General features: G+C 32.6%; 1 protein-coding gene and 1 long non-coding RNA gene across 6 annotated transcripts in view; one reads left to right on the plus strand and one right to left on the minus strand.

The window, feature by feature from the left end:
• Nucleotides 1-15097, minus strand: part of tai (basic helix-loop-helix family member taiman) — a 693988-nt gene that overhangs the window by 650154 nt on the left and 28737 nt on the right. The window lies entirely within an intron of this gene.
• On the plus strand, nt 1003-1478 carry LOC143193156 (uncharacterized). The gene is made up of 3 exons (XR_013004951.1): nt 1003-1137; nt 1185-1293; nt 1349-1478. It is a non-coding gene; the product is annotated as an uncharacterized LOC143193156 (long non-coding RNA).

The following is a 15097-nucleotide window of genomic DNA, read 5'->3' on the forward strand; positions in this document are numbered from 1 at the left end:
CAGTAATTAAATATGGTCACTTCTTATTTATGGTCGGTAATATTATTTTTCTGCTTCAATAAATAGCTAGCAAATTATAAATCAACTAATATTTTCTATATATGTCTTACGTCTAACAAAATTAGAAGTATAAGTAAATAAATCCCTATACTCAACATTAGCGTCACTTGATACACAGTCAATAATAAATAACCTAAAAAACAGTCCCCCATAATCCTCTACCGAATGATTAGTACATAACTATCGATTACACCGCTTAGACCTTAACTTAGAGCCCACTTACATAAAGCAGAATTCAAATAACCATTAAAAATAAACGAAACACCGATAGAAAGACTCAGACAGCCATGCCGAGATAGATGAGATACGGATAGGAGAGAGAACAGGTGATGTAGACGTTGCGACGGCAACGCGAAAACAGTGGCGCGATTAGTGCGGCCGCCGACGGCCTCGTCGGCAAAAGTCGGGAATTGACTGAGAAGATCGCGGGACGGCGTCGACGGTCGGCTCGAAGGACCGGGCAAGCGAAAACGTGGCGGCGGCGAATGGGTCCAAGAAAGTGACGGTTCGGCAGCTCAAACGTTCGTAGATTGTGTCAGGTTAGTAAATGAACAGATACGAAATAACTGTCGGTATACCTTTACGGCCGCCTTCGGATAAATGGGCGTGAATTCGAGTCAAATGAAGGCTCAGACATCAGACTATAAGCTTTGTCTATTCAAATTAGTAGTGACACACGTGATCAATATATGTGTGTCGAAAGCTGTATATTCGCTTTACACTTAGATAATATTTAAAAGGAGTAAGAATGCTGTTAGAAACGTTGTCCGTTTGTCAAACGTTTGCAAAATTCTTCAAAATATTATAATTACGGGTTATACACCGGTAAACGTCCTTTTAAGACTTTGTTTTAATACATTTCAAATCGCCGCGGTTTTTATTGAAAATATTTTTTCGTCGTTGCAGATGCACTGAATATTAGTACGGGCATGGTCATTAAAATATCTCAATAAATAAAAAACAATATAACCTAAAATTCACGAAAAACAAACAGGGTTTATGCGAAACAGGTGACGAATCAAGATCAGCTTAATGTTAGCTGTATCAGAGTTCAAATATACCAAATGTATAAAAACAGTAAGTAGTTCTATCAATCGAAACATAATTTAATACAATTATTTCAGAGAAAATTGTTAGTCTGGAAAGTATCTATAAAAATCTAAAAGATATAAAGCTATTTGAGGGATGTAGAATATCCCTTCATACAATATTGGGTAATATAGGATTTAAGTGGTATAAAGATAACCCAAAAAGGGATTCAATGGAACTTTCAGAAATTGCTTTTAAGGAAAACAATTTTTAAAACACAACAAAATCCAGGAAGAATTATATTAATTTAAAAGTTCAAATGAGACATGAATATTTCAGAATGGTATATTGGGTCGCTCATAGCAAGATGATAATAAATATAATGTAAAGGCAACAAAACTTGATGGAAAAAGGTAAACGTTGGAATAACTATGGATTAAGTATTGTTAGTCATAACATTTATTAATATTTCATTACGAACATATAGTTCTTTATGCTGGAAACAGGAATGGTTTCTTCTTCAGGAACTTCTTTTTGCGGTAGTTTGAAAATCAGCTTTTAAAGAACTATTGTTATGTACCATATCATAGTACACGGGTGGAGAAAATCCCAACAAATGGATCAACAAAGGCTGCAATTAAGGAATATAATAGCACATAAAATAGGTTTCGAGAAAACTATGTTAAAGAATGAACTATTTCAAATTGTTATTCGTTAAATATAAATGAAATATTTAATTGCATTTTATGTAATTTACTCTATTATAAATAAGCCTGAGAAAAGATACATGGTAGATCAGATTACTGAACCTTATGACCACAGTGTATTGCGTCTTCGCCCCTATCACTGCATTTTTAATCCAATGAAGTTGATATGGGGTATTATAAAGAATTATTACAATAGATATTCAGGTCGACGAGGATATTCAAACCAGAACTGTCTGGATTTATGGAAAGAGGCATTGTCGAAAATAACACCTTCGGTGTGTGTGAGCTCGATCAGACACATTGAAGAAGAGATTGACAAATGGCAGATTAGAACAAACTTGATTAGTGTTTCTGAAAGTGACAGTGATGGAATAAACCTTTATGAATGTAGGTTTATGATTCAATGCTAACAATTACCAAGACGAAGTGATGAAAGAGGAAATATTATAATTAATATATTTTAGTTGTAGGAAATTGTATTATAGAGTGTGAAAGCTTTATAATCATGTGTGTTATTATTAAAAATATACATGAACGTTTGTTTAAAATGTATGAGGAGAGAAATAATACTAACTACTTGGCAGATATGGCAAATGCATTAAGGAGAATGCAGTGATTAAATGTAGTTCTATCAAAAAACATGTATACAGATAGTGCTACTATCTGTATACATGTTTTTTGATAGACATGGACAAACTAAGGAGAAATATAGTAATATCGCAATCACTTTACAAGGAAGCATTGCATCGAAAGAAACAAAAACTAAGCGTAAAACATAAATATGCTCTCTAATGAAAGTAAAATACATTACTCAGATACATACAATTGTTAATTAGGGAGATTAGGCCTTCGGGGAATACCACTACATAAAAAAACGCGCCTAGAAACACTAGTATAGGTATACTAGTGTGGAAAAAGGATCAATGTATATATAATAAAACAACTCTAACCTATAAATTATTGTGGCTGTATAAATAACTGTAGTTTTAAGTTCTTCGATAAGATATGCATTACATGTACTATAATGTTAAAATATATTATAATACATAACATTTTTGATTCATTATTTTATTTAGATTAGAATGTATTATATGTCAGAGCCAAAATGTACTAAAACTCAGCTGCGGCAACAATGCGACGTTTTGACAGGTCACGTGTCTCACTACAGTTTTGAATAGACTATAAGTGTTGATTTGTGTAAAGACCGAAACACACTTTTACTTTCGTTCAAATATTTTATTTTATTTCATTGAAAAACTGTCGACTTGATTATTTGACAGCATATTTTAATAAAAAATTAAAGCACACTTATAGAACATTACCACCTCAAAAGATATTTGTGAGTAAAAAGAATACCGACGTTCCTGAGAAAAGATTAGTTAGATAGATATCACTGGGGACGATAGTATAAATGTTTAGATTTAATATTAACTCGAACAATAAGTGATTAATTAATTAATTAGAAAAAAAAGCAAAACATTCGAACAGTGATTATTTGTATTTAACATTATATCCAAACAAACTTAACATATTTAGGATATTTTCCTGATCCCAGTACAGCAGCTCTCTGATTACTTTACGAATCTGGGTAGAATATTATCTCGAACAATACGCGAATCTTACGAAAACCTGTCAGGTAAATCGTTATCAACACTTCTTCATAACATCCCAAATCTTTTACGTGGAAAAATAAATCAATGGGAACACATTTCAATATCAAATTTCTGGATTGTTCCAGCAAGCCAAAAACAAATTTCCAAATTGCCAGTCTTTCTCGCCGCCCTAATCAATTCCACTATTCGTTCGCCAACGATAAAACGGAAAGCGATTTATTTAGCTGTCCAATCTCAATTTGACGTCATGAATACGAACATGAATAATGGATTTTCAATGGAGGAACGATCCGTGGCCGGATGAGAATACGTTTCGGACCTCGGGCCACTTTGTCCAGGTATAGCGTAAGGGTTCCCGAATATAGAAGAATATCTTTCACATCGCATTATTGCAATCTAGTTGCCTGTCTTAAGATCTTTTTTACGCGATAGGACGTTTCATATCTAGTAGAATTTTTTCTTACGTCGGTCTGATAAGGGTATAAAGTAGATATCTGCAAAATACTACATAACGAAAACGTGACGGATTCATTTAAATTATTGTTGGGACCTATCGACTGAAATCGACTATCGACTGTTTAGTAATTGACTACTTTTTACTATCAACTGTATCAGTCGCTATTTTTGGTTTGAATGTTTTAACTAGTGACTGTTTTCAGTCGCTATTTTTGGACCGACTGATTTTATTACTATTAACTATCGACTGTTTCAGTCGTGTACTTTTAGTTACTATTTTCGGTTCTACTAGTTCATTTGACTGATTTTAACAATTTTCGTCCTAGCCGCGACCTTGAAAGTAATGCGCATGAATTTGTGCTTATATAGATTTATATGTAATATATGTGGTTTTATGTTTTTTTGTAGTTTGCTTGTCAATAACTATAAATTAATATAGTAACATTTTGGAACGCTATTTTTCGATGGCAAAAAATTAAATTATAAATGATAAATAGATAGTAAAATAAAGAGATAGTAAGATACTTTTGACTGGCATAATAGGTAATACTTTGGGCTGGTATAATAAGTAATACTTTTTGATAAACTTTCACGATGTTTGTTCAAGCCTTTTGTTTGTCAACTTTTTTCCTAAAATCTTGAAAACTAAAATTAGGTTCCAAAGGTTTCAGAAATTGCATCGATCCCAAAATATTCGAAGAAGTTTTTGCAGTAGCAGTTGTTAAATTTCTTTTAAAAATATTAACGGTAAAGAGGTGAATGAAGAATTCTCTATGATTTCCAGGATTTTAACAAGTGAATGGGGAAAAACTCACAAAATTGTCCATTACATGTCATCAATAAAAGACTGGCAATTTTAGAAATGAACCCGTCCTTTCCTATCTCATAAGTTATACAGACAAGAATTCCTACATCTTTTTGACTATAGACTGTTTCGACTGTTCTCAGTCGATAGTTCCCAACGCTAATTTAAATGTATAATCAAATATATTCCATATCAATAAGCTGAATAACTTACTAGTTAAGCAGTAAGGGCTCATTTCTTGTTGGCTATTAAATAACGATTTAAAAAGAAAAATTAAGACAAACCGAACGTGTTTCTTATTATTATTAGATTCTTAATCCTAATAAATATTAAGCAGGAAAGAGGTAGGCATATTATTAGCGTTTCTTATATAGAAGGGAGTCAAAATCTGACAAAAATCGTCTTACGTAATAAATGAATGATACGAGAGTGATTCGATAAGTACTCAGCCTAAGAAAAACGAAATGTTGGTCAATATAGTCTCATTTTAGTTCCGCAAAGTTAGTCCCCGTGGCGGCGATGCCTCATTCAATTCTAATTTCCACTCGGCAAGTGACTTGAACACGGGCTGAAGAATATGTGGAATAATGGGGCAGCAGCTCGTAGCCCAATTCACCCAAAACAAGAAACTCCTTTGAATTGAGCTTAAATAACGTTAAACACTGCTCCCAAGTGGTCTCATTGAAGTGGTTTTTAGTGATGACCTCTGCCTTCGACCCAAATTTCTTACCACCCAGCCAGGTTTCGAAACAGGAAATAGTCGCAGGCGTGCAAATCTGTGGTATATGCTGGATATAGTAGTAGTTCGTTGTCCAATTTATGAATGTTTTATCATAGTGACGGTCTGCACTCGCACTGCTTTGTCTTGATTGAATAACACTTGTTCTGACCCAAATGCGATCGGTTTTGCTTCGAATCAATATTAAATCTATTCAAAAGCTCTGAATAATATTCGCCGGTGATCATTTTACCCTATTTTTAAGGTAACTGATCTGAATGAAACCGCGCATCACAAAAAACCATGATTGACTCACAGACACAACAACTTCCTTCTTTGCGCACAAGGCCTTCTTTGGTTTGGGTTCACCAAAAAAACCCACTGTTTATATTGTTCCTTAGTTTCTAGTGTTCTGTGATGTAGCTATGTTCAATAAACAATTACGAAAAGGCGCAAAAATTCGTTCGGATTATATCTAACACCATCGATTTCTTAGATGATGACCTCGTTTGGGCGACTTGAACTTTTGGCGTCAATTGTGTTGGTACGACCACAAAGGAACTCAGTGAACCACTTTTTAACCACTAAAATTGGAGCAAATGGTTTTATGCAAAAAAATGCTTAACCAGTATTTTTCTGCAGAGTTTGCTGCCAGTGATTGCCGAACACAAATTAAATTGTGCACCTTTCTCAAAATCCTACAATACTCTAGTAATAGACGAAAGTTGAGAGCAGCAAATAATTATTTAAAGTATTATTACTAGAGCATTATTCAAACTTATTCCGCGGAAAATTCAAAGTTATTGACTTATGATATTAACCTTGTATTGCCCAAATACCTGACCAGCCTACTTCTTACGCTGATACGGATACAGGTGGTCTAATTTTCAATCACTCTGCGCATAGATACGATTAGATTTAAGCAAAGATTTCGGTTATGTATACTTACAATGATTGTCAAAAACCTGAGACCCATAAAAAAAGATCTAGCGGGTTCGTCGCATGATCTTGGTAGCCATTTCATGTTATCTTTGCAAGATATATTTATACCTTCAAATCGTTCATGCAGAATGTTCATGGTGGCGTTCAATTTGAGCCTAAAGAAATCGGTTATCACAGTTATATGGCGCTTATCATTGACGATGACATTTTCGAAAAAGTACGGACCATTAACACTCCCTGAACTGTTAACAGTAAAAATTTCCCGGTTAAATGCAGTATCATTGTATAAAAAATTAACATCCTCGCTAAAAATTATTTTTTCAGCCAATATTCCATTAAACAAACGTCGAACCGTCCCTAATTAAAATCTTCTGTATTTATGTAGTACAATTATTAAAATAACTAACAAGACAATATAAGTTATTTCGTTAATCTTTATATATTTTAAAAATTATGTAATACAGGAAAAGTGTATTAATTAATAATATGAACAGCAGTTTAACAGCCACAATAAAACAAACATTTACTGAAGCTCATTCAGTGCATCTCTTACATATTGGCTTTGCCAACACATACAGCTTACGTACGTACCTTCAATCAATAAAGTGCACACGTACGTCATACCCTTTATAAGGTATATTGTGATTGGTAAAGCAAGACATCTATTCAAGTAAATTCTCAAATTAATTAAATTATGTTTTCCTATATAATTACACAAAAGGAAATATTATACGAGGATAGTTGCAAATTGGTTGTAAGAAAATAATTAAATGGGTACCACGTTGGATCTCAGTTAAGAATAATGGCGCCGGCTTGGTGGCGCAGTGGTAAAGGCAATAGGACGGTCCTCCTACTGTTGCGATAGCCGCGGGTTCGAATCCTGCTGGGGCACGGTCGTAAATGTTTGTTTGTGATTGTTTAAAATTTGTGATTGTCCTAGACACTGGCCAGTCGGTAGGTTTAATGCTGAGGACCGTGGTTAGGAGCCCACGTTAAACTGTTGGTCTAGTCCAGATAAACCTCTAGTTGGTAAAAGGAGACTTTAATCTTAAGATTTTTATGGCGAAAGTCCCACTTGGAAAAATATATAGAGTATTGAAATGTTAAAAACCTAAACATGAACAAAAATAAAATATTTTCTTTTATAATGATTCAAATATAAATGCAGAATTCTACAAAATAACTGTGATAAAACACAATATATGATTTTTAAAAAGCCAAAATAAAAATAACATAAGAAAACCAAAATGAAGATTAATAACAAAATGTTCAGTTAAATGTTATGCACACAATTTTGTAATATACCAAATACAGACATTTTGTACAAAGTTTAAAACTATTTTATATTAATATAGAGTAAACTTAGGATAAACGTCTACCAGAAATTATCACTTCCATAATGATTCAACTCAGGGTTACATCTATGTTTCATTGCAAAAGACAGAAGTTGATTATGCTAAAGTTATTCAAAATTTCGGGGGTTCTGCTTCATCACAATTATATTTTGATCTAGATCAATTCATTGCCCACTTACTGTTAGAACATCATCAATTATATCAATAGTGCTTTATATTATGTGCTTATTAACTGACACCGAGTATATTGATTTTCCTTCAAAGTAAGTTAATTTATATCATATAACGTCTACTACCTTTAATGCCTCCCCTATTAGATCAATAGTATCGATTCAATATTAATTTTTTTAAAGGAATGTATAGTACGCTCAGTTTTCACTGTTCTTACTTAAACTTTGACTCACACGCAAAATAAAAAATAAGGATTCATAGCCAAAGCATATAATAAATAACACATTATTTTGTGTAAATAACAGTTCCATCAGTTCTAAAAAAATCGTCGACAGAATTAGCTCCTGACTATTAGCTATTCAAATAATAGTGCTGCTTAACATATAATTAATTCAGTTATTTCATAGAAACGAACATTAGCGCCAATTTAACCAAGGAAAACGTACTATTAATTAGAATTTCGTAAGCAACAGATAATTACCACCACATTCCAAATCAGAATATAAACCGGATTAAGTGGCCAGCCAAATTTAGCGAAATAGCTATTTAAAATATCATTCAAGTCGTTATATATAATATATTAATTAAAAATATTATGTATACTTCATATTAACTAAAAAATCATAAAATACAAATAACATAAAGTATTATTAACTTCTGTCTGCTCTAATAAATAAATTAAACAATAAATAACTGTCTATACAACAAATAATTATAACAGCGAACTCATCAATCACTATTCGCTGGTAAGGATGAGTTTCTTGTCAATATTCCAGTTAATTAGAACATCGATATTTCATTCATAACAATTAATATCAATAACTTAAAACATAAAGGGAAACAATGTCACGCCAAGATAAATTGGTAGGTTTTTGTTGTTGAGCTAAGTCATGGAAAATCTGCAAGTAATGGAACGAAATTAAATTTCGGACTGGTTTCTAGGAAATGTTAGACTAGTACATTACGGAGTGATATAATGGGAATTAATGATCGAACACCGAAAGCTAGAGGCAAAACCATGGGAAGACGACAAACTTGAATCCTCGACGGTAATTAAATAGAACTCGTTGCCTAAATTTAACAATGTTTGCTGTGGGGAACGCCAAAGAAACTAAGATAGAAAAACTTAATCTGCGAAAAAAAACAGACTCAAAGGGCATTTCTGTTTAGAATAACAGTAATTGGGTTAAACGGAATATTACACCGGCTACGAAAAGGCTTTTTCTCAGCAATAAAAAATACAAACCAAATTAGTTTCGTTTCTTTTAGTTATAAATGTGGTGCTCCATTAACAATGAAATAAGATTTTGACTAAAAATTCTACAATTATAAGGAAAATGAAATTGTAATAATTAGTTATCTTCTTGCAAACAAATTAATTACTTGAATACAAGGAACAACCTTTGAATTATAACAAGAGGATAAGCTGAACAGAAAAAAAAACAAACAAGAAAATTTGGCCAATTCTGGAAGACTCGACATTATCATCAATCTACAGCCGACGAACTGAGAGAATGTCTACTTCTCAACCAATACGCCGCTGCTAATACCGCTATTTTTCAGAATACTTTCTATGATCTTGATCCATGTTTTTTTCACAGCAGCTTACGGTCCTCCACCCAAAATATTAATTTCGTCACAGAAGTCTGTGAGAAATTCATTCATTTTACATTCGATAGACATGTCCAAACCAAACCATCGTAATCTGCGTCTCTGAATGTGTTACTCAACTGTACATTAATTGTCGCATCTTAAAGTAATGTAGAATTGTAGAATTTGCCTTAAGAAAATATACTAGATATAGTCTATCCAAAATAACAGAGAATTCACATCAACACGATGTCGAATGTGTGGCCTATCGTAATTTGTAAATTCGTTTAAAACTAACACAGTATTTTAACTAATCATTTTATTCTAGTTAAAAAAAGATCTGCAACGTCTGCAAAATTCTTCTAAACATTAGTGATGATTATAAGACGTTATAAACCGACCAACGTTGTTTTTGAGCTTTACTTGTTTTGATACATTGCAAATCGCTATTTAATAATTGTGATTATTCTGACTGAAAATTCTGACGCCCATAAATAACATAGTCAGTCAGAAACAGACTGCGTTTCTAGTCATTAACTTCGAACAAACCGAGATAATGTCGGGCTACCTCATAATGCCAGTAAAATGTGTCAAGATTACCTTGATGGTATCTTTATCGGAGATCAAATTTTGAAATGTAGAGAAACAGTTAATACACAAACAGTTTCTTCGACATAAAGATAATTTAATACAATTATTTCAAAGGATCTAGTCTGGAAAGTATCCATAGAAAACTTAGGATAAGAGAATGAAAGTCATCCCTTTATACACTGTTAAGGAACACTATAGTACTTAAATGGTGTACATATAACCCAGAACGAAGTCTAATGGAATTTCCAGACATTGCTTTTAAAAGCACATAATAAAACCAAGGAAGATTGGATATTTTAATTTGGGTAAGATACAAATAAAAAAGTGTAAAAACAACCAATCTTGATAAAAAAGGTAAAAGTTAGAATAACATTTGATTAGGTTTTGTTAGCACTATTTTTTAATAATTACACACTGGTGGTACAAATCCCAACAGATACATTGACAAAGGGTGTAATTAAAGAATAGTTTGCAAAGCATAGAATAAGTTTTAAAGATGTTATGGTAAAGAGTTAACCATTTGAAATCGTTACTACGGTAAATGTAAATAAAATATTTAATTGCGTTTTATGTAATTTACTTTTCTAGAAATAAGCTTGTAAAAAGGTATACAGTAGATCAGATGACAAATCCAATCCAATTGAATTGATATGGTGTGTGGGAAAGATTAAGATTAAAGAAGATATGCAAGTCGAGAAGGATATACAAACAAGGACTGTTTGGATATGTGAAAAGAAGCATTGCCTACAATAACACCCTCGGTTTGGAAGAACTCCAACAAACACACAGAAGAAGAAATTGACAAATGGTGAAATCATTAACAAGTGGTAAAAAGATTGGACATTAATAGCTTAGTTATTGATTTGGACAGTGACTGAGAAAATGACAGTGACCGAATGAAACTCTCGGGATATATGATTATCATTCAATGCTGACACCAAGACAGGGACAAGAGAATGGAAACAAGAAAGGTCTATATAATTACTAGAGGATGACTGTAGAAAATTGCGTTGTACAGTGTGAAAGATCTGTTTGCGTAGATACGTGTGCAGTTATTTCAGAAATATAAATGAGCATGTACATAGTTTAGAATGTACGATGAAAGGATGAATGTTAAGTGTTTTGTATATATGAAAAATCTATTAGAGTGCAGTTATTAAACCTAATTTTATATATTTTTTTAGAATAATGTACACTGGTAGTAACAGAAGAAATTAAGGAGAAATACAGTGATATAAAAATGACTTGACAAGGAAACACAGCAATGAAGGAAACAAGAACTAAACGTAAAAAGGTAAATATGATCTCTAGTAAAAGTACAACACATTACTTGGATACACAATAGTTAATTAAATGGATTAGTCCCTCAGGGGGATACTACTACATAAAAAATGCGCATAGTATTGTACTTCACAGGAGGAGTGGAAAAGAGTTCGGTGTAAATATAATAAAATACTCAACCTACAAAATATTGTGGTTGTATAATTAGCTGTAGTTTAAATCCTTTGATAATATACGCATTATATGTCCTGTAATGGTAAAATAAATTATTTTAACGCATTATATATCTACCAATAAACCAGTATTTTTGTAGAGTAAACTCCATTTAAAATAACAAGGGTCATTTTAATTGCTCACATATATAATTTTCACAATTAATTGAGGTTTTAACTTTACAAAATTCTCAGACATTTTGTCGCTATCTATATCGTCACCGAAAAGAATTTATGGCACATTACACCCATCTGTGCGTGACTTGAAAAATGGAGCCAAACTGAGTTTACGAACACGAAATGTATGAAATACTACTTGAAGCTGTTCCAACGAGAGCTAAATAATTAATCGTCGCTGGAGAAAGGATTGAGGTCAAATCGATGGCGAAGAAAATTGAACCAACAAAATTACTAAAACTTTTTTTTTGTAAATGCGTAATATTTTAGGAACAAAAACCCTAATCCATCATCGAAAATATTCAGAACTGTGTTGAGATACAAACAAAAATTACAAATATTCTACTTAAAACTCAATTGACATTAGTTATATCTCCATCACTAAACATACATTCCAAATAAAATCGATGACTCCAGTGATCCATTAATTTCAAATAACAGCAAGTTTCCTTTGCTTTTGAGTTTCTAACGCAATATATGCCAAACAAGCGGTAGCTTAATAAATAGCTTAGAAATACATTAAAATACTTAGCTAAATAAATAAATTAGCAATAAAAAATGAAAATAAAAATAGAACTTATTTTTTATTTTATCCACTATCATTGCCATTAATCTAATTGTTTCAGTAGAGTTACATTACAGATGTTGAAGCAAAAACTTGGCTTGATGCAGAGTTTCCGGACACTGCCACAAGAAAGTCAACCATCAAGAATTGGTATGCTAAGTTTAGACGTGATGAAATGAGCACCGAAGACGATGAATGTAGTGGACGCCCAAAAGAGGTTGTTACCGACGAAAACATTTAAAAAATCCACAAAATGACTTTGAATGACAGTAAATTAAAATTACAAACACTCTAAAAATATCAATTGAACGTGTACATCATATCATTCATGAATATTTCGGTATGAGAAAGCTCTATCCAAAGTGGGTAGTGCGCGAGCTCACTTTAGACCAAAAACAACGACGAAATGATGATTCAGAGCAGTGTTTGAAGATGATCAAGCGTAATAATACCGAGTTTTTGCATCGATATGTGACAATGGATGAAACATGATTCGACCATTTCACTCCGAAGTTCAATCGACAGTCATCCGGGTCAAGTGCACATGATGAACCCGCTCCAAAGCGCGGGAAAACGCAACAGTCGACTGGCAAAGTTATGCCGTCAGTATTTTGGGATGCGAATGGAATAATTTTCATTGACCACCTTAAGTAAAACAAACTATCCTGAGCAGATTCAAAAGCTAGAATGATGTATGTGGCATTAAAAGCAAAAAATGTAATAGGTCATGAATGTATGAAAAGAAAGTAAAAATTGATACAAAGCTAAATCTTTATATGAGTCTATAGGAGAACTAAGTCATTATAGATCATTGCACAAAAAGGGGCACATTGTATTAATAGCTCTGAATAAAGCGTCAAAGTTAAAAAAACCTCCAAACTTATTTGTATTAACACAACATAGATTTATTAAGTAATATCAACGACGTTCAACAATGCCGTCGCCTCTTCTTGATATTAAATAAAATAGGATCTTAAAGCTCTTATGTTTTAACTGCGTTTACATTTCCAAACTGGTGCAGTCGGTAGGATTCTTGTGAGATCATGAGAGAGATCAGATGAGCTGTTCTTATTGGAATTTATTCAATTAAGCGGAATCAAATTAATAGTAAAGAAGAGAAAACATTGGTTGACGTTGGATTCTCACCAAAAGCGAGTTGCAGTCGTTCAGTTTCTCATCCTTAGACTATTGGAATCTGGAAACACCAAAACTTGGGATACAATTTCATACAGGATATACCATCGAAATGTAGTGATGGTAAAAAACAAATAATTTTACAACCAACCTGGGCAGCTTACCAGACGTGACAACCACGCACATCCCTTTGGTTGTTTCTTTAGAAGGGAGGTGTTATATCACGTTACTATTACAGAGCATAACTACGAAAACTGTGTACTCAAAGATGAGGCAGAGTGTTTATATTAAGACTGAATGATGGAGATGAGTGATAGTCTAGTCTAGGCAGTATAATTTATGTTCGAATATGTTACTTGTAGACAAAAGACCCTAATACCTTTTGTTACATATCAAACTAAAAGAAATTATAAAATAAATACATGCAAAATCTGTAGATATAACGATAACAACACTAACCCAATCAAGACATATATTACTACTATAAAAATATTTCCAAATAATAAACAAAAATACATAAAAAACACGCAAAAAAATTATATTCTGATATATGCTATTACATCCACAAAGATCCATCACAAAAACAAAGCAAATGACAAACCCAATTCCCGACTAAGCAAAGAACGAAACCACTCATGTTATGTTATGTGAAATGTAACTTCCATTCTTATTTAAAATTGCCTACGGGGTTGGCTCTTTAGAATGGCGGCCATTTCCGTTTGATCCATCTTTACATTTCCCTGAATAATATGTTTACCTTTCCTTTTTTTTCGAGAGCGTGTACCTTTAAATGAGATTATGTATGAAGAAATAACAGAAATATTTTTAAAATAAATTCTCTTCCATTGATTTTATAGTCGAGATTCTTTTTATTTCTATATAAGGTTGGTAAGTAAGTGATAGTCTGAACTTGTAAACTTTATTTGGAAGGACTATCACCAGCAATTATATATTTTTTATTTAGGTTAGATGGTAAAGAAGCTGGGTATAATCACGGTATTAACTATATGACAGAATTAGGTTCCTTAGCAAATAGCAAATAAGCACTAGTTAATTTTTTAAAGATTAAATACAACTTAGATTAAATATGTTTAGTATCATCTATTTACCAATGAATGTATTACTACTGTTCTTTTGTACTTGCATCAATAACACAATCAAGACTAGTACGGGATAAATAAATCAGTAAGTATGTCGAGTATCAGTAGTAAGTAAGTAAGTAGCTGTGTAGCATGCACATTGCTGTGACTTACATTATTTCATATTTTAAGATGAAATCTCGAATGACTTCGTCAATCTATTTGATTTCGAGGACATCATGCAGCTCTTCATTGTTGACGCAACGATAAAAATTTGTAATTAATCGAATAACGTTGTTTTGGCAGCGTTGAAATGACTAGTTGATTTAATGTTTTATTATAAAGTAGTGTTGGGAACAATCGACTGAAATCGACTCTCGACTGTTCAGTAATTGACTACTTTTTACTATCGACTATTTCAGTCGCTATTTTTGGTTCGACTATTTTTACTAGTAACTGTTTTCAGTCGCTATTTTCGGTCCGACTGATTTTATTACTATTTACTATCGACTCTTTCAGTCGTTTACTTTTAGTTAATATTTTCGGTTCTACTAGTTCATTCGAATGATTTTTAAGGTCCTGGCCTTTCGTCCTAGCCGCGACCTTGAAAGT

Source organism: Rhynchophorus ferrugineus, unplaced genomic scaffold, assembly GCF_030347505.1.
Source record: "Rhynchophorus ferrugineus isolate W39M unplaced genomic scaffold, kcgeb_rfMv2 rfM3, whole genome shotgun sequence".
Lineage (NCBI taxonomy): Eukaryota > Metazoa > Arthropoda > Insecta > Coleoptera > Curculionidae > Rhynchophorus > Rhynchophorus ferrugineus.